At 45.0% G+C, this 23,743-nt stretch overlaps 1 protein-coding gene across 9 annotated transcripts in view; it reads right to left on the bottom strand.

Moving 5' to 3' along the window:
* The window catches only part of Myo1b (myosin Ib), a 162,277-nt gene that overhangs the window by 133,888 nt on the left and 4,646 nt on the right, over positions 1-23,743 (bottom strand). For 3 of the 9 annotated variants that reach the window (XM_063266574.1, XM_063266576.1, XM_063266577.1), the window contains exon 1: positions 6,182-6,304. The exons of the other annotated variants lie outside the window; for them this stretch is intronic. The gene's annotated coding sequence lies outside the window, so the exon portion shown is untranslated. Of the gene's footprint in view, positions 1-6,181; positions 6,305-23,743 lie in introns of those variants that run through there. 9 annotated transcript variants of the gene reach the window in all.

Raw genomic sequence — 23,743 nt, 5'->3', positions numbered from 1 at the left:
AGAATGGCATGCAAAACACATTTAAGTCAGGAAACTGGGCCAATATGACGTCATGAGCAAAATAACTCTCATCAAATCCCCAAGACAAAGACAAGAGAGACCAAAAGCTCGACCTCGAGGTTCAGAACCTAACAGGAGCCAAGCACTCAAAACTAGAACTTCCTTCCTCAGCCTTCTAATCGTTTGGGTGTGGGGATAGGGTTGCGGATGGATTAAATGTCCATTTTATTCAGTTTGAGCTACGCGCACAGAACTAATCCTGATTAGATTCTGGCACTGTATGAATGGTTAAGAACACGGGAGTAATCACAGTACCCTTCCCCCCACACTACTCCCAGAAGTCAGAGTTCAGGCAGGAGCAGCAACAGAATGCCGCAGTTTAACGTTTTTGATTACATTTATTTAAGGTGCACACGAGGCACATGTGAGCTAGGGCTCACATGTAGAGGTCAGAGGACAACGGGGGGAGTCTGTTCTCTCTTTTGACCACATGGGTCAGGAATGGAACTCAGAGCAGCAAATGCTTCTGTTTACTGAGCAACCTTCCAAGCCAAACGGTCCACTTTTGGCATTTCAAATGACCACTTTCATGACTAAGAGAAGTGTGTGCCCACTATAGGGAAAAAAGAAATAGAAAATGCAGATGAGCAAGAAATAAAAAACTCGGGGCTGGGGATTTAGCTCAGTGGTAGAGCGCTTACCTAGGAAGCGCAAGGCCCTGGGTTCGGTCCCCAGCTCCGAAAAAAAAGAACCAAAAAAAAAAAAAAAAAAAAAGAAAAGAAAGAAAGAAAGAAAGAAAGAAAAAACTCAAATCAAGATGCTTACCTTGGCCTAAATCCTTAATTTACTAGAATTCTTAGGAAAAGCTAAACTCATAAATTTCGTTTATGTATATTTTACTTCAAAAGCAAACAGATTTCTTGGCAGAGAACCCATGACCTCAGGACTCTTTTTGCCTTCCTCCCTAATCTCCTCTTTTGAAGTCTCTCTAGGACAAATCCCACATCAGCATGCCAAGGCTTCCAAAGGTCTCTAACAGCAGCATCATCAACCAGGCCACAGCTTAAGTGGGCAGTGCACACTGGCCAGAACAGTGCCAGCTTCCGCAGGCTGGCACCAGGACACACAAACCATGGCCAGGAGGCTGCAAGCAGTGACGTGGAGACTTGTGGAGATGCTGAGAACCAGTTTCATTTAGGGGAGCCTTGCAGAGCTCACCCCCCCCCCTCTGAAGGAAAGAATGATGCCTGAAACAGAGCCCTGGGACAGAGAGTAAAGCTTCAGATGCCACGGGTCCAGTTCTGAGCCTCAGAGGTCCACTGGGCTTCTTCACTTAGACACGGCCTAGCCTTATCTAACAGTGTGAGGACTCACTGATCTAGGGAGCACACTCCAAGTCAGCCAGCGGTTACCGACCGGATGCTGTGTTCTCCCATCGCAAGCCCTGTTTCCCAGTTCTGCAGTACTAGAGGTGAGGCCTTTGAAAAAGAAAAGGCTTTAAAAGCTACCAGGAAGGACATAAGGAGATTCTGTCTTTACAAAAACCATAAACGTGAGGAGACGCCAATGTTTCTGCAAGTCAGCAAGAAGAGACTCGGTAGAAACCAAATTTTGAACTTCGCAGCTTCCAGAGCTGTAAGAAATAAATGTCCACTGCTTAAGCCAACTCTGTCTAGTGTGTGTCGCAGCATCTCAGGCACTGTGACACACCTCCTGCCTGCTCCTCCCGAGAAAGGCAAGCCGGCACTCTCGATACAGACAGGTCCTGGTACATGTAGTTCTCAAGAGCTAGGTTTAGTGGACCACACGACCACGGGGGTGACTTCTGTTGTTCAGTGTATGTGAGAAAGAGGGGGCTGGAGAGATGGCTCAGCGGTTAAGAGCACCCGACTGCTCTTCCAGAGGTCCTGAGTTCAATTCCCAGCAACCACATGGTGGCTCACAACCATCTGTAAAGAGATTCAATGCCCTCTTCTGGTGTATCTGAAGACAGCTACAGTGTACTTATATATAATAAATGAATAAATAAATCTTTTAAAAAAAAAAGAGAGAAAGAGGGCTGACGTGCATTTGTGACAAGGTTCAGGCTATGCTCATTTTCACTCCCACCAACCTGCTTGCTAAGAGAAATTTATGGTAGTGTCTAGCTCCTGTATTTATGTCACAAATTATAGTTAGTTGACCTTCCAGTCTTATTTCATTGGTAAAGCCAATACATGGGAAGGAGGCCCACCACCAGCCTTCCTCTAAGGCCTCCTGCTAAGTCTACTAGATTGCTGCCCAGAGGGCTTTTATTAGAGTTCTTGGCTAGGGGACAGGCAGTAAAGATCAAACAGCTACGGACAGGGCTGAGAGTAAGCAGATAACTACAAATGGAAGCCCATATGCTAACAGCCCCATGTAAGAGTGATGACATTAGGTTATCTCGGGGTTAACACCCCAGAGGGTGTCTCTGCAAAACCAGAAATGGACGAAACCACCACTGACCAAGGTTAAGGTTGGTTTCTACCTGAGCATGCAAACCGGCTTGATCAACAAGAGCTGCCTAGAAGCCAATGTCCACTCACTCCCAGGCAGGCTGTGGGGCCTGGAAAATAGCATGGAGACCTTGCAGTTCATAAAGAGATGGAGACCTGGGAGGCAGGGAGGCTGTTTCCAGCTGTGGAAAGCAAATATGGTTAATATATCATCTAGACTAATCCGGAGGATTCTTGAGGCGCCAGAACAGTGAAGGCTTTAGATTACTAACCACCGTATCCACCAGGTCTCCTGATGGAGGAGAATAACTCATAGAGAGCAGGGGTCAGGCATCACATCCCAGGCAAAGCCTTCCAACAGAGAAAACACTGGCTCCTAGAGGTTGTTCCTCTGTGAGAGTCAGGAAGAATGTACCATGCTAAGGGCCTTAGAACCACCCTGCACTTGCTGTTTTATGCACACACCCTTTGATCTGAGTCCTAAATTACCAAGCTCTTCATAGCAACCCAGAGGTAAGATGTCTGTCTCACTGTGCATTACCCAAGTCATGCAGAAATGGTTTACCTGGCACATGACCTATAAATAAATGTAATGCAATGTCATCCAAAAAAGTCATGCTCGGGAACAGTAAGATGATGTTACCAAAAAGAAACTGAAAAAAAAATTAATACTTAAATGAGTTTACAATTTGTGTGTTAGGCCATAGTCACAGCTATCCTGGGCCATAGCTAGCTCCACAGGCTGTGGGTTAGATGTACCTGGTACAAGGAAGGACCCTAGATTCATATTGGTACAGTCAGTACATCCATCTCAGGCTTGGCAATCATAGAGTCAAGACTGGAATCCAAGGGAATTCACCTCTGAAATTCCAATTTCTGATCCCCAAACTCAGGACGAGAGCAAAGGTGTACACAGACTGACAGAGAAGAAACACAGCACAAATGGCTTTCTTCTTTTGACCTTAAGAGCACACATGCTCTTCTATCTGTCTTCTCCTAAGAATATCCAGGTGCCTAATCTAGTCACCTCTTTTGCAAAAGACCCCTGCTCTCCTGGAGTCCTACCTTAAATCTCCATTAGTCTCACTGCCAAAAAACAGGATCTAGAATCACCTAGAGATGAACTTCTGGAAGTGTCAGAGGGGGAGCTTCTGGTTTGGTTTTATCAGATGGAAAAAAACACTATAATGTGTTTGGCGCCATTTGAGAGCTGGCGTTCAATGCTTAGCTGAGCACCAGCACCCCTCACCATGTCAGGACTTCTCGGTGACACACTGCACACTTGAACCGTGAGCCAACATAAATGCTCCTTTTTTTAAGCAGCCCTTGTGACAGCAGCAAAGTAACCAACGCGCATTCCCCAGGAGGAAGTGCAGCCCACACCATGTCCCTACTGTCACTTCCCAGAGTTAGGTCTGCTAAGTTGTGTCAGGAACATCAGGAAAGGACATCTCACCAAGGCTCACCGAAGAGCTGCATCCTGCCCTCCCTCCCTTGCTTCCTCACACCCCACAGAAGCATCCCTCACCTTCCACAAGCCCAGGAGTGCAGAACCTGTATGAGGGAACCTGTAATCATGCTACACAACTCACAGGGAGCAACATTACAAGAATCAATGAGCTAATGTCTGAAGGGCTACAATCCCTTTGGGACAAGGTAGTCAAACACCATAAACCGCCGCTCCATCCAGAAACACAAACTCAGCTGTACGAGGGAATGTGCTAATTATAACCATCAGACTTCTCAATCCATTACCTCAAGGCGGATAAAAAGATTCCAAGGAGTCAAATGTTTAGATTGGCGAACGCTGGAACCCCAGTGTGGATGTGAAACTACTCAAATATAACCGGCAAGCTGACAGTTCTCATTGGCCCTGGCAGATCCACAGGTGCCAAGAGCGCCAAGTAATTATTAAACCGAACACAGCCATCGGGGAAACTAACTACCCTTCCAAAAGAATCCACTTACTAATCAGAAGGTACCAAGCTCGTTTTGTTCCACAGGATAAAAATCCCACCAAAGTCCTCTAGTGCCCTGCCAGCCCTCTCCCTCTGCTTACACCATCTGTCCATTCAAAGCCTGGCCCACCGAATACCAGCAAGTGATCTACCACTAAGCTACATCCTAGCCTTTTGCTTCCTTTACAACTTCATCAGATTATTTAAACCCAGAAGAGCCCACCTCCAGATCCGGCTCAGTGTGCCCATGAGACTTCAGGCACAATGGCACTTCTCCAAGCCTCAGTTTCCCCACAGAAGTCCATAACACAGTCTCCCCAAGTTTGCTTCTATAGCCTCCTGTCCCTGTTTCCATCCCTGCTGGCAGGATTAATTCTAAAAAGGCTGATTTCCTTCATGTGGGGAATTCTAAAGAATGTTCTAAAAAAAAAAAAAAAAAAAAAAAACCAAAACGTCAGCAAATGCCAGTCCGCAAAAATCTCAATGCCATTTTCTGAGAAGCAAGGGAAAGCAGCCATCTGTTTCATCGTGAAAAACACGTATTAAAGTCTGACTTTAGACACCACAGAAAGATAGGCATAAAATAAACAGGACGCAGTTAACCCCCAGCATACACGGATTCTGTGTGTTTACAGCTATCCACACGATCATCAGCTACCTTTAAAAATCCATCTGGCTATGAAAGAACTTAAGTTATGAGATCAAAATTACACATTAGTGAGCCTACATATTAGCAAAAGTATATTCCTTGAAAGTGCAGCTTTAGTATTGGCTCTGTAGCCGCGACTTAAGAATAAGGAAAGTCCTTAGAAAAGAAATTCAGAAAAATAAACTATGTAAACAAAGGGAGAGAGATGTTTGTACGTTTACTTTAGGATCTCATGAATGTTTACTAGTTGAGAAGCAATCAAACAAAAATAGCTAAGATGTAACCCCCCAAAACCCCGATAATATAAACTCAGAAGGCAAAGCTACTTTGTAATTTGAAAAGAATTAAAAAAAAGAAATAGCTAACTTGCTATGTTGTGTTGATTCACATAAAGTTGATTAAAATCAACAACCACATTATAATTTGGAAGCATTTTCTGTATCAATTTCTGGGTCTTTTTTCCTTGTAATATTGGAAGTGTCACTTTGAGGATCAAAGCTATCACGATTCTTACTGACTGCCCTCTGCACTATTTATGAAGAATTGAGACAACAAATCAACCTTTACAGCACGCCATAATAATTTTTAAATGATACCAAACATGTTTCCTAAAACCTATGTTTACAACATGTCCGCTTACAATTATTAACTGAATCTGAATGACAGTTCTGCTTAAACCTCCAACTGATGCAGCAACAGCAGGACTTCCCCCGAATGTAGCCACTCACATGCAAAAGGGCCACACGTACACCTTTCTCCTTGAACAAAGCATACCTATTACTTTATACAAAAATCCACCTTCACCAGCTTGCCCATGCAAAGAGCCATCCAACCTGTGTCCCCGTGAAACAACTGCACCATCGAATTGAGAAGGGGAAAAAAGTTCACTTCCTTTATGGGTACTTGGTCCAAACGCATTTTCGAAATACATGAGATTATGAACCATGAAATTAAAAGGCTAAAAACCTTAAAATGTACAGTTCTACCCTTTACGTGTTTCATAATATGTGGTTAGAGAGACACTGAGGAAAAAATCAGAGTCATTTTGAACTACAGGTAAGTATAAGGTCCCCCCAGTTAGCAACAAAGCTGCTCACCAACTTTCTTCTGCCATTGTTCCGTGCGTTACACAGACATCACCAGAACTTTAGCACTCGGTCCATACAAAAGGGAGAGACAAACACTCGCTGTGACAGCAAGAACACACTAAGTACAACAAATAGTTTGCACACAGATAAGAGGAAAGTAGGTCAACGCCAGGCTGGCAGAGGCAGCCAGACCATCCACCCAGGGCCTGCCTGCATGAACGGCACTGGACTGTCTGCTGTGGAGCACTGCTGCTCTAACCCAGCACCTAAGCCTACTCAGAGCACAACAGAGGAGCAAGAATCTATCCATCGCTTCCCAGGCGCTTGCAATCAGTCTGGGACAATTGCTATCAACAGTGTGCAGGCCACAGCCTCTTCACCTAAAGGTGAGGAGTATGGGGGTAGATTTATATTTGTAATTAGCAGCAGAGCACTTGGCCTGGCACAGGCAGATCAGAGAAAGGGTAAAACTTGACTGGAAGACCCGGATGACAAAAGACGACATGGATGGGACCACAGAGAAGGACCCTTTAAAGTGCTATGCGTAAAAGGCATTTAGCAAAGAGCCACTGTGTAAAATGGCAACAGGGGACAGCCACGTACAGCCCTAGCAGGCAACGCAACAGAAAATAAAGGGATCCTGAGGCTAGGCTGGGAGTCACCTAAAGAACTTAAACCTGTCTGAGTGCCAGGAGCAGGAGAGCTCTGAGGACCGTGACAGAGCCTCATCTACTGTGTCCACACGCAGGATTACTATGACAAATCGTCATGATGGTCTGTCTCAGTCTGAGGAAATGCTGCATACATGGAATGGAGAACCACCTGAGCGCCTCTGAACAGATACAGAAGCTGGGTTGGTCATCCTTCTGTTGCTGTAACAAAATGCCTGAGGCGATCAACTTAAAAGGAGAAAAGGTTCATTTGGGCTAGTAGTTCCAGAGGATCTGGTCCATGTTCACTTAGCCTTCTGGCTATTGGATTAGAGTGGCACATCATGGCAGAAATTTGTGTTCACCTCACGGCATCCAAAAACCTCTCCCGAGAATCTCAGGCTGGCAGACATGCGGTTAACACATGGGCTTTGGGAAGACATTTCAGATCTAAACAACAGCCTAGACAGCAAAAAGAATGTTTAGCTCACCATCTGAGTTAGCTGTGACAAACACTAACAGAGCAAGGGCTCCTTGGTGTAGCTGCTCAGCTTGCACACTATATAAAAGCAGGGAGGTCAAAGGGGAAACAGGCTCTAACTAAGGGGAGGGGGTGGGGGGGTCATAGCCCAATCAAGCAGCAGGGACTCCAGCTGTGGCTCCAGTCTAGCGGCTTGGGAATAAGAACTGGATTGAGTCAAATGAGATGAAATAAAAACTGCACAGAAGAAATTAGACAATTAAAATCTGGGAAACTTACCAATGAGAGGGAGCAAGCTTGGTCAAACTGGAAGGCCTTCCTCTCTCTCTCCCTAGTCTACCCCCTGACACCCCCCACATCCCAGCCCAGAGAGTGTCTCCTGTGGTTCCACTTGGCCTGCAATTCGCTACGTAGCCCAGGCTGACCACAACCTCCCAAGTTCTGGGATTATAGGTTGTGCCTGGCACATGTACTACTGCCTTCTAAAGCTGCGGCCTGGAAATTAACGAATAAAGCGTCAGCATGTTATCTGGCTAAAAGTGGAACTGGCCTTTCAAAACTCTATCCCGATGCATCTACTCAGTGGCAAATGTATAGTCACGAGTGCTCAAGTCACCAAGGCACAATAGTAACTCTTCAAAGCCATAGCAGGGCATACAGTCAAGAGCACAAGGTCACATGTCATCCCGTAGCTGTGCTCTGAAAGATTCAGAGAATCAACCCATACGCAGCTATTGAAAAATAAATTTGAGTTTCATGCTTCAAAATTTTACATCTTTAAAACTGCCAGCGGAGGTAAACATTGCCCTCGAAGAGAATTTCACTCTAGAAAAGACTATAAGGAACCTCAGAAAAATGTGGGCATCCCTGCTCTCAGTAGACAAATAGTAAATCCATCTATGACCGCTCCACACTCACAGATCTAACACTCAATGTCTTGAAAATAATATGATCTTTAGCTCAATAGTAGAGTATGTACCTATCCTGTGTGAGGGCCAGAGGTTCAATTCCTTACACCGGGAGGTGGGGGGAGAGGAGGACTCAATTCAGATACCTAAGGCTGGGCAAATTCTTAAAAAACTAAGGCCTTTCATGTAAAAATAACATTAATGTATTTCAATAGACTACTAGGTAAAGAAAACCCCCTACAATCATTGTTTGAGTATGATGTGCTCCAATCAAAATTCATGTTAAGTTTTTTTTTTTTTTTTTAAGTTTTTTCCGGAGCTGGGGATCGAACCCAGGGCCTTGCGCCTGCTAGGCAAGCGCTCTACCGCTGAGCTAAATCCCCAACCCTTCATGTTAAGTTTTAATTGCCCAATATAGCGACGTTGAGAGTCGGTGGGCTGTTGGGAGACAAAGAGGTGATTAAAGGAGACCAGTGTGCTTCTCCAAAGACTGGCTTTAGTCCTATAAAAGGTGGGTTACTATGCAGCGGGACCATTCATCTGGTTCCTCTCCCTTCCATGCAGTCCCAAATGCTTTCCATTTTCTGCCATAAGTCCAGCACATGCTGATGTGTGTTCTTGGATTCCCACAATGATGAGCTAACATACAGCTTTTAAGTAAATTACCCAGCCTCAGCTATTCTGTTACAGTACTGAGAAGCAGTCTAAGACTCACATACATCAGAAATCCCACATTTCTATGTGAACACATACGTATTAAAACCCAAAACAACTAAATGTTCATGGTCTACACCCACATGAACCCTGATTCCTTTGTTAATATGCATGTCTGTGTGCCCAGCTCAGCATCAAATAGGATCTTAATTCTACATAGCTTTAATCCTCCATGCCATGAATGTGAATGTGTACTTATATGTTCATGTGTCTGTGTCTGAATGTGTATCTGTGTATCTGTGTTCTGCGTGTGTGTATGTGTCTGAGTGTGTGTCTGTGTTCATGTGTCTGTATATGTGTGTGTTTCTATACGTGTCTCGAGTGTATGTCTGTGTGTATCTGTATGTGTGTCTATATGTGTCTGTTTGCATTACACACACGTGTGCATGCGCATGCATACACAGACACAGACACAGACACAGATACAGACACACACACACACACACACACACACACACACACACACGAGAGAGAGAATGTACACCAGTTATAACACACCCACTGAAATAATTCTGCCCCCAGACTCTACTGGGATTGCAACCCACTCAGTCTAATTTTAACTAAAGTGGGCTCCTGAAAAGAAAAGGAACTCAAAACTAAACTCTGGAGGAAAAGAATTAACTTGTGAAACACAAGGCAAACTCAAATGTACACTTTTACTGAACCTTGAACTAAAGTGATATTCCCAGCATGCTTTTCCTTTAAACTGAGGGACACAGTAAGAAAAGCCAAAAGCTCAGCGTCCCACGATCCCTCCATGCTACCATCAAATATAATTTACCACAGTTCAACTGATGTAAATTTTTACGGCTTGGACACTGAACATTTTGCCACAAAAGGTGGAGTTGTGACTAAAGAAGAGTAGGAGACAAGACAGATGACATCGAGTTCATGAAAAGGGCCAAGGTGCAAAGCGACAGAACCAGGAAAGAATCAAGCATGAACAGAACTACCAGAGTGACCAGAGCTAGACAGAGTGGCCAGATGGTCAGCAGAATGGAGGTATAGGCAAGGGGAGAGGCAGGTGGGTCACTGGTTCACAGTCCATGTACGATGGCCACATTTCTCTCCTTGAGGTTCACACCATAAAGCCCTCAGTGCCAGTACCATAAAATGTGATGTCTTTGGAGAGAGGATCTTCCATGTTAAAGGGGAGAACTAGAGTAGACCCTTACGAGAAGGCACAAGACACTGGAGAGATGTCTCAGCAGCTAAGAACACTGTCTGTTCTTCTGGAAGACCTGGGTTTGATTCCCAGCACCTAGAGAATGGCTCACATCCAGGTCCAGGAGATCCAATGCCCTCTTCTGGCTTCTGTGAGCACCAGGTCCACAGATGGTACACAGACATACATGCAAACAAACATCCATACACATAAAACAAAACCTTTTTTAGAAAGTAGAGGTGACAGATAAGACAGATCAAGGGATGACCTAATAGAAACAAGGCAGTTACCTGTAAGCCACTCAAAAGGCGGTAGAAGAGACCTTTGGGGAGCCTGCTGACATTTTGGTCTTTAACTTCTAGCCTCCAGATTATGAGGGAATGAGTGTTTAAACTGTTCTGTAGCATTTAGTTATGGAAGCCTTAGAAAACTGACACAACATCCAACAGCCCCTTCTAGCAACTGTCTGTCTCTTCAGGTTTCTAACAGTCCACCTTGGACAGGCACTGATGCTCCTAGAAACTCATGTCTGTCTGTCTCTGACTCTGTCTCTATCTCTGTCTCTGTCCCAGCCCCCCACCCCCCGCACAAGCCTTGAAATCATCTCGAAGTTTGTCACTGTATCTGTGTGGCCCACCATTACCCCACTCCTTATGACCACCCTTTCTACTGTATGACTAGTCCTACTAGCCTTACTTGTCTTAATAACTCCTCCTTCCTCTACTCACAAAGCAATGCTCCCTAGAGTCCTGTCCTCCACCTTCTCTTTTCATTCTAGTCAGGTATCCAAGGCTTAATCCTAAACACATCTACAGCTTGAAGCACACCTAGACATCATGATGCTTTTTTCTGGATCCCAAGCCCTGACTACTGCACAAGCTCCAGCCCAGCGATTCAATATGTTGAAAATTTCCTCACAGCCTGAATGAGCTATGCAAACCAAAATGAACCTCTCCCTGCAGACCTGTCTGTGAGAACATCACGCAAGCCAGAAGCGAGTGTTTTACTATGTTCCAATTCTCCCACCCCTCCCATCCATCCGGGCCACCCAACCCATGATGGCAACCTTCATGAAAATTTTTGCAGTCCTCTCAGACTTGGTCTCTATCGGTAGAAAAATCATCCAAAATCTGGAAGAAGTTATAGTTACCAAAAGGTCATCCATGGTATTATTTATTTTTTTTTTTATAGTATGGAATAGAGTTTATTAGGGCATGGGGAGAGGAGTTGAGAGAATAGAGACAGAGAAAGGCAGAGTGCGGGGGGAGGAGGAAGAAGAGGAGGAGGGAGAGGAGGAGAGGTCGGTCATGAACACATGGAGAGATAGGGAGGAAGGGAATTGGGAGAGAAGGAACAGAGATCGAAGAGAGCAAGAGTTAAGAGCCCACGGTATTATTTATGACAGTAAACCAACGTAATCCAAGAATAAAGGACTGTGCCAAAGAAATTACAGCACCCAATGGAATACTATGCTGTCATGAAATGTATTTGAATAACTGTGCAGCACTCCCACCACAAAGAAACGGTCAGTGTTTGAGGTGAAAGACATGATCCTTACACATAACACACAGTGTTTCGTTTATTAAAGCATCTCACTGCATGAACATGCTCAATTAAGTGACAACTCAATGTAACATATTAAAACTAGGCAGCAATACAGAAAATGTCTTCCGTATTAACAATTGGATTTCTAAATATAAACATACGGGGTTGGGGATTTAGCTCAGTGGTAGAGCGCTTGCCTAGCAAGCACAAGGCCCTGGGTTCGGTCCCCAGCTCCGGGAAAAAAAAAAAAAAAGAGCCATTGTAAAAAAAAAATAAACATACAAGGTCACACAAGGTTAGAAAGTTTTATTCAGAAATGACTAGTTTTCATTTTAAGGTAGTGTGACTTTAAAAAACAAAACAAAACAAATTCAAGATCAGGTTCAATGATGACTGTGAACTCCTGATCCTCACTCTGCCCCTAAGTGCTGGGTATATGGGCAGGATGAACTCCATGCCTACCTTTATGCAGTGCTGGGCATAAAACACAGGGTTTCCCGAATGGTAGAAAAACACTCCACCACTCTATTGATCCCAAATCATCCCTACCTCCCTCTCATCTACCTTTATGTTCTTTCTCTCTCAAAAAGCAAAACCAAACCAGAAAATGAAAATCAAAACAAAATTTAAAAAGAAAAAAAAATCAAAAAAAAAGAAAGAAAGTCGGTCAGTCTGTTTTGTGTTTGCCAACTAGTCATGGGCATAGGGCCTGCCCTGGAGTGTGGCTGGTTGATATTCCGTTTCATTGGAGAAAACTGGTTTCTCTTTCCCAGCAGGTACCAATTATAAATGGCGACTTGTCTAGGGGCGGGCAGGCTGGGGGCGGGGCAGGTTGGGGGTGGGCCTTTGTGTTCCAGTTCCCTTCTCAGGGCCCAACTTTTTTGTCTGGCTTGTGTGTGCTGTCATAATCTCTGATATGTATCTTTTTTAACTCTACTTTCCAAACTCTATGTGAGATGTTCTTAAAAACTATCCTCTAATAAAAAATATCCTAAAGAGTTCTAATAATCCCATATTCTATGAATGGTTTGTGGACAAGTTGGAAGTTTACTAGAGAAGTCTTAAATTCCTAAATCTCTTCGACTGACATCCTGTTTCCCTGCTACATCTGCTACAATCTCAATACAATTTCTCTCTCTCTCTCTCTCTCTCTCTCTCTCTCTCTCTCTCTCACACACACACACACACACACACACACACACACACACACACCACACACACACACACACACACAAATAGTTTTAAATTGTCAGTGTGAGACCCTCAAAACTGATTCTTTCTAGGAACCCAACTGGACATAAATCTATGTACAGCTGCAAAGCTGGAGCACCAGCCAAGGCTGTTGACGGCTCTAGAAAGAAAAACTCACCAGACACAAGCTGGGGCTGAAAACAACCGTTAAGGTGGAATAGATCCCACAGGAGGCGAAGGTGAACCAGGTAACCACTGGCCAATAGATCCCACAGAAGGCGAAGGTGAACCAGGTAACCACTGGCCACAGACTGTGCAACAGGGACCTAGTGAGGAACCATACTCCATGGCCATCGGATACAAAACAGGTCGCTCCAGGAGCCACCAAACTGTACAACTAGCCTCCAACACCCTCCCTACACCTGGGTCTTGTTTTCTAACGGCCAAGACAGGCCCGGCGTTAAGACCAAATCCACGATGTTCCTGGGTTTCCTAAAAGCTCAGGCCTTACCTCTGCCACACCCAGCTTGAACCTGACACCGCAGAATCAGACTACAGAAAATCATCCTGCAAGGTCATGCCAACTCCACGTGGCTCTACAACCCCCACCAAGGGTCACTGACAGACAGACACCCCTGCATCCGCCACCATGCTCAAACAGACTGAAAGAACCGCTGTGAAGGCTTCTGAAAAGCAACAAGTCCTAGTTGAGATCACACTATCGACCCGGATACTGCTGTAGTTGCAAGACTTCCTAAGACAGAGAACTAAGGTAAATAATTTGTTACATTGAACTACTGCATGAAAAACAGACTACAGAACAAGGTTTTTAGAAACAGGCTGTAATTCTGTTTATTTAAATGCCCACCTCAAGTAAGCAACTGTCCCCTGATGTCAGGCAGCGCTGCTGTTCCCCAGGTACCCTAGCGGGCCCAACGGGATTACTTTCAAACTACTTAACTATCAATTCCTGTAAATAAACTTCTCGGGAAAGACCGCGTCTCCACGCACAATTACAGAAGGGGAGAAGCACAAGGAAGGCTGGAAAGCTTGAGAAGTCTCCTCCATGAGAGAAATGAAAAGCAATGAGCTTTTGAGGAAACTTATCAGATTGGCATGGTTCCCTTGTGAAAATGCATTGGGTAATTTTCCAGAATTCTAGTCTACTAGTCTGGAAAAGTTCAAATTTTCTGATACATGCACAATGGCGGCAATGCTGAAGAACCCCAAGTAATAAATAGGCAAAGAGAAAAAGTCAAGCCCAGCATGCCACTGGCCACCCCTCTCAGAACCCAATCCTGCATGGAAGGCTCTAGGTATTTTTGGAACCTTAGGCGTACTTAATTCATAACTTCTCTTGCTGATTCTAGGCCACTTGATTTAGAAGGTACAAAGTATTTTACCAGGTAGTAAAAGATCAAACTTTCTCCTTGAGCCCTTCAGCCCTGCAGGACAGCAAAGGAAGAAGAAAGGTGGGATTAAGAGGAGAGGGATCTAAGGGGAGATGAAACAGAAGGGAGCAATGGAGTGGGGGGTGGGGGGCGACTGGGAGCCTTCAGGGAACACAAAGACAAAGAAGGAAATAACACGAGAAGCAACTCCCAATGCACACAGCCCATCTGCTAACTTTGGGGGCCTCTGCGGAACACAGTTGAACACACTGTTGCATTTCTGCAACTTAAATACACCAGGAAAGCGGCTCCACCAGTGAAAGCTGCCAGCACCAGGCTGTCAATCAATCCTTTGGCTCTCCCTCACCACACAGCAGCAGCATCTGAGTAAAGGCTAGCATGGCCTCTTCTTTTTCCAGTAGTTGTATTATAATCAGTGCTCAGGGAAAAACCAGTGAGAGGGATAACAATACAAGCGTTGTTGCTCTATTGTCCCAACGATCATTGCCAACATTTTTTTCCTGTGCCATTTTTCTTCCTACTTACCTGTCCAAGAAGTATGTCAAGGTCTCTGTTAGTCATAAATTATACACATGGCATGGATTCAAACAGACCTGAATATCCCAGGGAGGAGTGACCTCAGGATCCATTCTCAAAAAGACTAAACAATAGGAACTAACATAGAGTTCTTGCTTTGGGCTGGCACCACACATGTGCGTGCGTGCACATTCCTCACAGAATTCCTCCTACAGCCCAGAGAAGAGTCTGTTATTACTCACATTTTGCAGATGAGGAAACAGGCAGACACAGACTCAACAGTAAAGCACAGACACGGGCTAGCAACACTAAACACAAAAGTCAATGTTCAAAGCCAATGCTTATTGGAGCCCTGCACCAGCACACCACACTGCTTCTCACGACTAAAGCTCAGATGAGTTGCCCCAAGTGCAAAGCCTTGACCAAACAGAGCTGTACTGACAGGTGAGCAGGGTGCAAGGACCTTGGGGAATCCAGGTCATTCTCCCCACTCCACCCACCCTACTCTTGGGAGCAAACCTGACATCTAAGCAAAGACAGCCACTTCCCTGGATGTTCGGATGCCCCACAGAAGCAGTAGGCAGTGGCAAGGGTAGCAGCAGTAAATATTCAACTAATGATGGAGCTTAGTCACCCAAAATAAGCTGAAATACCCTGAGCTGAAACTGCATTTACTCTCCTCGGCCTTGGGAACCTCACAGCACAGCAATGCAGGGCACTGCAGGCTACTGCACGTTTTAGTAGTACTCTCGTCTGCTGCCCATATTGTTAGCCTCGGGTGGGGGGGGGGATCAAACGCCGAAATACAGTTCCCACTGAATGCATATTGCTTTCACACCATCATAAATTCAAACAGTCCGTGACATAAGCCATGGGGGCTGTCTGAAGTAAAAGCATGGGTGGCAGAAAACCTGGAAGGAGGGTGTCTATTCCACCACAGAGACAGTCCTCTCTCTATTCAGGCAGCTTTGTTTGGGAGAGAAGGGCACATTGCCAGAGGTAAGTTGGCTTACCTTAGCTGACTAGTTCCACAAGTAATAGCCTGACTTAAGTCCATGATGACTGATGCTCCCCTTGACTCATCGTGCACCTGAGTACCCCACCTCGGGCCTCAGGAGTCTCCCTGGTTTCCACTCGTGTGTGTGTGTGTGTGTGTGTGTGTGTGTGTGTGTGTGTGTGTCTGTATAGACTAGAGGGGGAGAGAGGCAGAGGAGGAAAGAGATGTGGTGATCTGGATCCCTCTCTCCAACCAATCTCTTCCATGGAAGTACAACCACACCTTCTCCCGTCACCATTCGGACTCTGTATGGCACCCGTGACATAGAAGGCATCCAAAATATTTAATAACTAAATCAATGAATGCATTTAAATAACTGAAAGTCACCTTTCCTTACTTCTAAAAGTATATCATTTTTAAACTTAAAATTGTGACATTCCCAACATATGCCCAAGTTACTTCCTGCTCCACTGAAACCCATCTGACTTCCGCTTCCCATAGCAAGTACAGATGGCATCAACATTTAAATCAACCAAGAGCCATCTAATGAACAAACGCAAAGTCCATTCCTCTTGATACACCAGAAACAGCGATCACAAAGGTACTAAACACTGACCACGAGAGCCAAATCACCCCAGAAAATCTAACAAAAGATGAGAAAGACTTTCACACATGAAGTACGCATTAAATTTCACTGGAAGGCTGTAAAAAAAAAAAACCTAAGTAAACAGAGAGGTTTATCAGGTCTGTGGCCAGAAGCCTTGAAACTATAAAACTATCTATTCTCCCTGAATTTCTATTGAGATGCAGGTAACTCCAGTAATTTAAAACTGAGGGTGGAGCGAGGTGGGCGTGGGGAGCTCATAGCGAGGTTGGAGAACACACGCACACGTTAACCTGAGCAGAGACAACGCAAACTTGCAGTTTCATGTGGCACACGGGCTGACACGATTACGGAAAATGCTGTGAATCCAGTGACTGCACTAGATGATGTTTAGCGCTATTTTTTACCATATTATCGCTTCGAATATGTTCTCTTCTGTTAGGTTCAACCAGGGAGCACTGTAAACTCAGACGAACAAGAGCACCATGAATCTGGGGCGGGAAACTGGTAAAGAAAATGGGGGGAAGAACTGAATACTCGTAAATGTGTTTGGTAGATGGGGCACTTGCAAGAAACAAGCAGTTTTATTTTGTTTTGTTTTAAAAAATAAAAAAAAGCTGAGTGTGGTAGCTGGGTGTGGTCACACACATCTTTAATCCCAAAGGCAGGCAGCAGATGTCTGTGAGTTCAAGGCTACCCAGGGCAACATAGAAAGTGTAGTGTGTGTGTGTGTGTGTGTGTGTGTGTGTGTGTGTGTGTTGGGGTGGGATATGTGTGTGTGTGCGTGTGTGTGTTGGGGTGGGATATGTGTGTCTAAAGAAAGGAAGGGAGGGGCAGAGAAGAGAGAGAAAGAGAGAGAGAGAGAGAGAGAGAGAGGAAAAAAAGGAGCATTATGAAGTTAAAAGGGTGAAGCACATGCAGTTCATACAGAACATATTCTCAGCAGAGTCAGAGAGCCATAGCTTTGAAAATGTGCAATGCAGGTGTTTACCGGAAGTCCCACACCCGCGGATCCCGGCCCGCGGCAGCTCTCTGCTCCCATACCCCATGGGAGAGAGACCTCACCGCCTGATCAGGTTGGCACTCCTGAGGCTGCAGAGCGGAGGAGACCACCAACACTGCCCACCTCTACCCACATCCCTGGCCCAAGAGGCAACTGTATAAGGCCTCTGGGTTCCCGTAGGGGAGGGCCCAGGAGCAGCAGGACCCCTGCCTGAGACACCACCAGAACCTGAAGGAAACAGACCTGATAAACAGTTCTCTGCACCCAAATCCCGTGGGAGGGAGAGCTAAACCTTCAGAGAGGCAGACACGCCTGGGAAACCAGAAGAGACTGCACTCTGCGCACATCCAGACGCCAGAGGAAAACACAAAACGCAATCTGGAACCCTGGTGCACGGAGGCTCCCGGAAAGAGCAGCGCAGATCTTCCCGGTTGCTGCCGTCGCGGAGAGGACTTAGGCAGTACCCCACGAGCAAACTTGAGCCTTGGAACCACAGGTAGGACCAACTTTTCCCCTGCAAGAAACCTGCCTGGTGAACTCAAGACACAGGCCCACAGGAACAGCTGAAGACCTGTAGAGAGGAAAAACTACACGCCCGAAAGCAGAACACTCTGTCCCCATAACTGGCTGAAAGAAAACAGGAAAACAGGTCTACAGCACTCCTGACACACAGGCTTATAGGACAGTCTAGCCACTGTCAGAAATAGCAGAACAAAGTAACACTAGAGATAATCTGATGGCAAGAGGCAAGCCCAGGAACCCAAGCAACAGAAACCAAGACTACATGGCATCATCGGAGCCCAATTCTCCCACCAAAATAAACATGGAATATCCAAACACACCAGAAAAGCAAGATCTAGTTTCAAAATCGTATTTGATCATGATGCTGGAGGACTTCAAGAAAGACGTGGAGAACTCCCTTAGAGAACAAGTAGAAGCCTACAGAGAGGAATCGCAAAAATGCCTGAAAGAATTCCAGGAAAACATAAATAAACAAGTAGAAACCCATAGAGAGGAGACACAAAAATCCCTGAAAGAATTCCAGGAAAACACAATCAAACAGTTGAAGGAATTAAAAATGGAAATAGAAGCAATCAAGAAAGAACACATGGAAACAACCCTGGACATAGAAAATCAAAAGAAAAGACAAGGAGCTGTAGATACAAGCTTCACCAACAGAATTCAAGAGATGGAAGAGAGAATCTCGGGAGCAGAAGATTCCATAGAAATCATTGACTCAACTGTCAAAGATAATGTAAAGCAGAAAAAGTTACTGGTCCAAAACATACAGGAAATTCAGGACTCAATGAGAAGATCAAACCTAAGGATAATAGGTATAGAAGAGAGTGAAGACTCCCAGCTCAAAGGACCAGTAAATATCTTCAACAAAATCATAGAAGAAAACTTCCCTAACCTAAAAAAAGAGATACCCATAGGCATACAAGAAGCCTACAGAACTCCAAATAGATTGGACCAGAAAAGAAACACCTCCCGTCACATAATAGTCAAAACACCAAACGCACAAAATAAAGAAAGAATATTAAAAGCAGTAAGGGAAAAGGGTCAAGTAACATATAAAGGCAGACCTATCAGAATCACACCAGACTTTTCGCCAGAAACTATGAAGGCCAGAAGATCCTGGACAGATGTCATACAGACCCTAAGAGAACACAAATGCCAGCCCAGGTTACTGTATCCTGCAAAACTCTCAATTAACATAGATGGAGAAACCAAGATATTCCATGACAAAACCAAATTTACACAATATCTTTCTACAAATCCAGCACTACAAAGGATAATAAAGGGTAAAGCCCAACATAAGGAGGCAAGCTATACCCTAGAAGAAGCAAGAAACTAATCGTCTTGGCAACAAAACAAAGAGAAGAAAAGCACACAAACATAACCTCACATCCAAATATGAATATAACAGGAAGCAATAATCACTATTCCTTAATATCTCTCAACATCAATGGCCTCAACTCCCCAATAAAAAGACATAGATTAACAAACTGGATACGCAACGAGGACCCTGCATTCTGCTGCCTACAGGAAACACACCTCAGAGACAAAGACAGACACTACCTCAGAGTGAAAGGCTGGAAAACAACTTTCCATGCAAATGGTCAGAAGAAGCAAGCTGGAGTAGCCATTCTAATATCAAATAAAATCAATTTTCAATTAAAAGTCATCAAAAAAGATAAGGAAGGACACTTCATATTCATCAAAGGAAAAATCCACCAAGATGAACTCTCAATCCTCATCTTCGGTTGGTTTATATACAGGTGTGCAATTTCTAGGCTTGAAAGTAAAATGATGCTATCTGGTGCTGGATAGAGGAGCCTTATTTTTTATTATGGCAGCTTGCTATTTTTGTAACATGGTGATTTGGTTGAACACAATAAAGTACAGTAGTAACTGAAAAAAAAAAAAAGAAAATGTGCAATGCAGTGACATCAGCAGAGTTAGTAGAAACCGATTCCTCAAGAGGGTCAGAGGCATCAGATGGGATATGTGGCAGCCACAGCTCCTTCTCAGGACTTCACTGTACACATCCACAAAGGCCAGGAGGTCATCCTGCAAGGGAACTTATTTCAAAGGAAGCGATTCAAATGAAGCAGTAGCAACATTGGCCAAGGAACCCGTTTTATGTAACTTATGAGCGACATTTTTCCCAGTCTACTGCTCTTTTTGTGGAACAAGCTAATCTGGGCAAATACTTTTAAAAGTCCAAACAGAATAAAGGAGAGGTGTCAGGTTCGAACAGAGAATGTGAGTTGAATTCAGCAATGGCCTAGGTGGATAAAGGGTTGCAGAAAACAGCAGTGGGGTAATAATGATACTTTCTTAATAAAAACAGCCAAGTCAAGCCCAGATTTAGATGGGTTTGGGGGACAGTGAGCTATCTCCACAGGAAGGAAAACAACCAAGGGCTCCCAGCACTAACTGCCTGGCCCCGTCTCGAGTGCGGGCAGCATCCTTTCAACTGCATCTTTCCAGAAGTTGGGTATTCAAAATCAAAATACCAACTATACAAGTTCTGTCTTTAAGGAAAGTAAGAAACATATAGCTTATAAGATAAAAATAAACAAGTAAAGGTTACCTTCACTAGGCCGGAAGGTTTTTAAAAAAACTGCCTTCATATGGACATCCAAGACCCTCTTGGACCTTTATAAAACTTGCATGAAAAATCACACTGCCCTTCCTTCTCCAAATGTCACAGAACACAAAGGAGGAAGCCTCCAGTCCCAACCCATGGTGGCAATCCGCATGTTTCTATGAATACTTCTCCACACCCTGGAGACCTCGGGCAATGAGAACATTTTCCTACGTGCCTCACCGTGTCACGTGCTCATTCTTAACTATGGTTCCCCTACTTCAAATGTAAGTGGATTACGTGAGGACTGAAAAATACAGCTAGCAATGCAAACTGGCACAAACCCAATGTTAGGAAAATTAAGCTATTCCTCAAGGCAGCCGGGCTCTGGCTCTAAAATGAATGAACATTGGCAATTCTTTTGAAGTACTTTCAAGGGGAAAAAAAATGATCAGTTAAGAAGCAAGCATGTTTCCTATCTGAACACGGCAAATAACTCTTCAGGGGAGAATAGTACAGAATTTAAAGGGAAAGAGAGGCAATAGGAACCTCGAAATCAGCTCTCTGGGGGGGGGGAGGGTGTGCACGTATGTGTGCATCTGTGTTCAGTGTGTGTGTGAGAGTGTGTGTGCGCGTGTGCGTGCGTGTGTGTGTGTGTGTGTGTGTGAGTGTGTGTGGCCGTGTGCATGTGTGTGTGTGTGTGTGTGTGGTGTGTGTGCGCGTGTGCGTGTGTGAGTGTGAGTGTGTGCGTGTGTGTGTGTGTGTGTGTGTGTGTGTGTGTGTGTGTGCGCGCGCGCGCACATGTGGTTGTTTTTAGGTCTCAGTGCTTGAAAATTCTTCATAAAACTAGGGAAGGAGCACAATAGGTCCCTGACACATAAACATAAGACCAGTAACTAATAATTTCTTCCATTTTCTTTCAATTTAGCTTTCTAAAAGATACTGAATTCTACACTAGGAAATGGTGACACATGATTTTAATCCCAGCATCCCAGAGGCAAAGGCAGGCAGATCTCTGAGTTTAAGGCCAGCCTGGTCTACAGAGTGAGTTCCAGGACATCCAGGGCTACACAGAGATTCTGCCTCAAAAAACAAACAAAACAAAACAAAAAGAATGTTGAATTCTTAGGCTGGGTAAACCCAGGACTTGAGCCACTGTCAAAAGAATCACAAGTTCAAGGTCTGCCCCACCACCACCACCCAGTCCTACAGATTAAACTCAGAGGGGATCTAATACTAGGCAAGGACTCTACCTATAGATACCACAGCCCCAATATTTTTATTATGTTTTCATGGGAAATCTATGTGGCAGTTACATACATTCCTCCAGCATGAAGGACAAAATATAATCTCTTTCAAATTCTCTTTTCAAATAAGTTTAAAAACAAAAAAAAAAAAGAAAAAAGAAAAACAAAACCCCTAAATTTTATTTTCATATTAATGGCAAAATTTAGCCATCTCCAAAATTTCAGGGCACCTAATGCCACTGGAAAACCCAGACTTGGTGTCCTCTTAGGCTTGTCTGTGCGAGAAGGAAAGACAGATGCCCGATGTGTCTGTCAAGTGCCGTGCTGCTAAGGAAGAATGCCAAGTTTCTCTTCTCTCTGGCTTCTCATTTCTAAAACTGCCTTTCTTGGAAGACTATATAAATTCTACTAAGCCCCTTCTCCCTGAGTCTGCTCAAAGTGCTCTCTCTCAACCTCTGCCACACCGTTTCACGCCGCATTACCCTGTACTCACTATGACTACAGCGTACTGCTCCCACCTACACTGATGGCCAGAGGCCAGCTGAGCTCACAGGAAACTCCTAGACAGCACCCAACTCTCACAACAAGAGATGTGGGGCTGTGGGCTTTGGGGAACTGACAAGAAAGATCACCAGCCAGGGTCTGGCTTCTCAGAACCAAGTCTGGGGATAAAAATCAGGACTGGGGAGCTAAGCACACAATTCAGAAATATTGGATAAAGTGAGAGAAAGCAAACCATTTTCCCAGCTTTGGGCCAGCCAGGGCACATGCAGGAGGCCTGACTCTAGATGACCATGTAAGCAAGGAAGAAGGATTCTCTCTCCAAAGTGGGTGCTCCCTCAAAACCCTCAAAACTAAATCCTTGCAAGTGGCCTGAGGCCACTGAGATAGTTCAGCTGGTAAAAGTGCTTGAGACACAAGCACTATGACCTAAGTTTGATCCCTGGAACCCATGTAAAGGTGGAAGGGGAAAAAACCATACCACATAATTACTCATGAATGCATCAACAATGACAATAAATCAGGTACATCCCGAATGGCCGGTAGCATAACCTGAACTAGGAAGGTGATGGTTAGTATTGACTTGACAAAAATCTAGAATTACCAGGGAGATGGGCCCCTGGGTCTCTCTGTGGGGATTACCTTAATTGTGCTGAGGTGAAAAGACCCCATCCACTGTGGGTCACTCTCTGGCTGGGATCCTGGGCTGCCTAAATGGGAAATGTGAGACCAGCAGCAGAGCAGGCTTTCTCTGCCCTCTGACCCTTGACTGTGGGAAAAATATATCCAGCTGCCTGGAGCGCCCGTGGCCCTGATGTCCCAGCTAAGACCAACAGTACCTTGAAGCGTGAGCCAAAATGAACGAGTTCCTCTTTTTGTCAAGGTATTTTAACACGGCAATAGGAAAAGGGACTAAGATAGAAACATCCCTCCTTGATGAACGTTTCTGGCTCAGCAAGGCCTTTAAACCACAAATATACCTGAGGGAGTGGGGAACTGGCAGTCCCAGTGAACTCAGGACAAAAGGACGCTGGAGCTAAGACCTGACAGGGACCCACCTGTTGCTCGCCCCTTCTCACACAGATTTTAGGATTTGGATCTCAGGGTCCAGGGCCTGAATCCTCTCCTAGTTGATGGAAACGAAGCCAAGGATGAAGCGGGCACCTGTGCGGCACTTCCTCACTCTCTTCCCACACTCTCCTCGCTTGTTTATTTCCAGCCTCTCCCGGGGCAGCAGGTGTCGCCTTGGCCTTGATCGCCACAGCTGTCACAGCCATTTTCTTCATCTCAGCAAACCTCCACTCTCTAGGCAAATCCATCTGCCCCGCTACACTGTCCTTGGGGACACAGTCAATTTCCTTTATTGCTTTTGAAAGGTGTCCGATACAGGGTCTCACACTCACATCAACGGGGTACTTGATGGTACGAACTGACGAAGGAGGTGCCTCAAAACTGTCAAGGGCGACCAACTCTGTAAGGAAGTCTGCTGAGCACCTTCCTCCCCATCCCCCAAGCACTGCTTCAGTACTGGTGTGTAGGAAGG

Source organism: Rattus norvegicus, chromosome 9 (assembly GCF_036323735.1).
Source record: "Rattus norvegicus strain BN/NHsdMcwi chromosome 9, GRCr8, whole genome shotgun sequence".
Classification (NCBI taxonomy): Eukaryota; Metazoa; Chordata; class Mammalia; order Rodentia; family Muridae; genus Rattus; species Rattus norvegicus.
The sequence above is the reverse complement of the archived record's forward strand: the minus strand, read 5'-3'. Positions and strand labels throughout refer to the sequence as shown.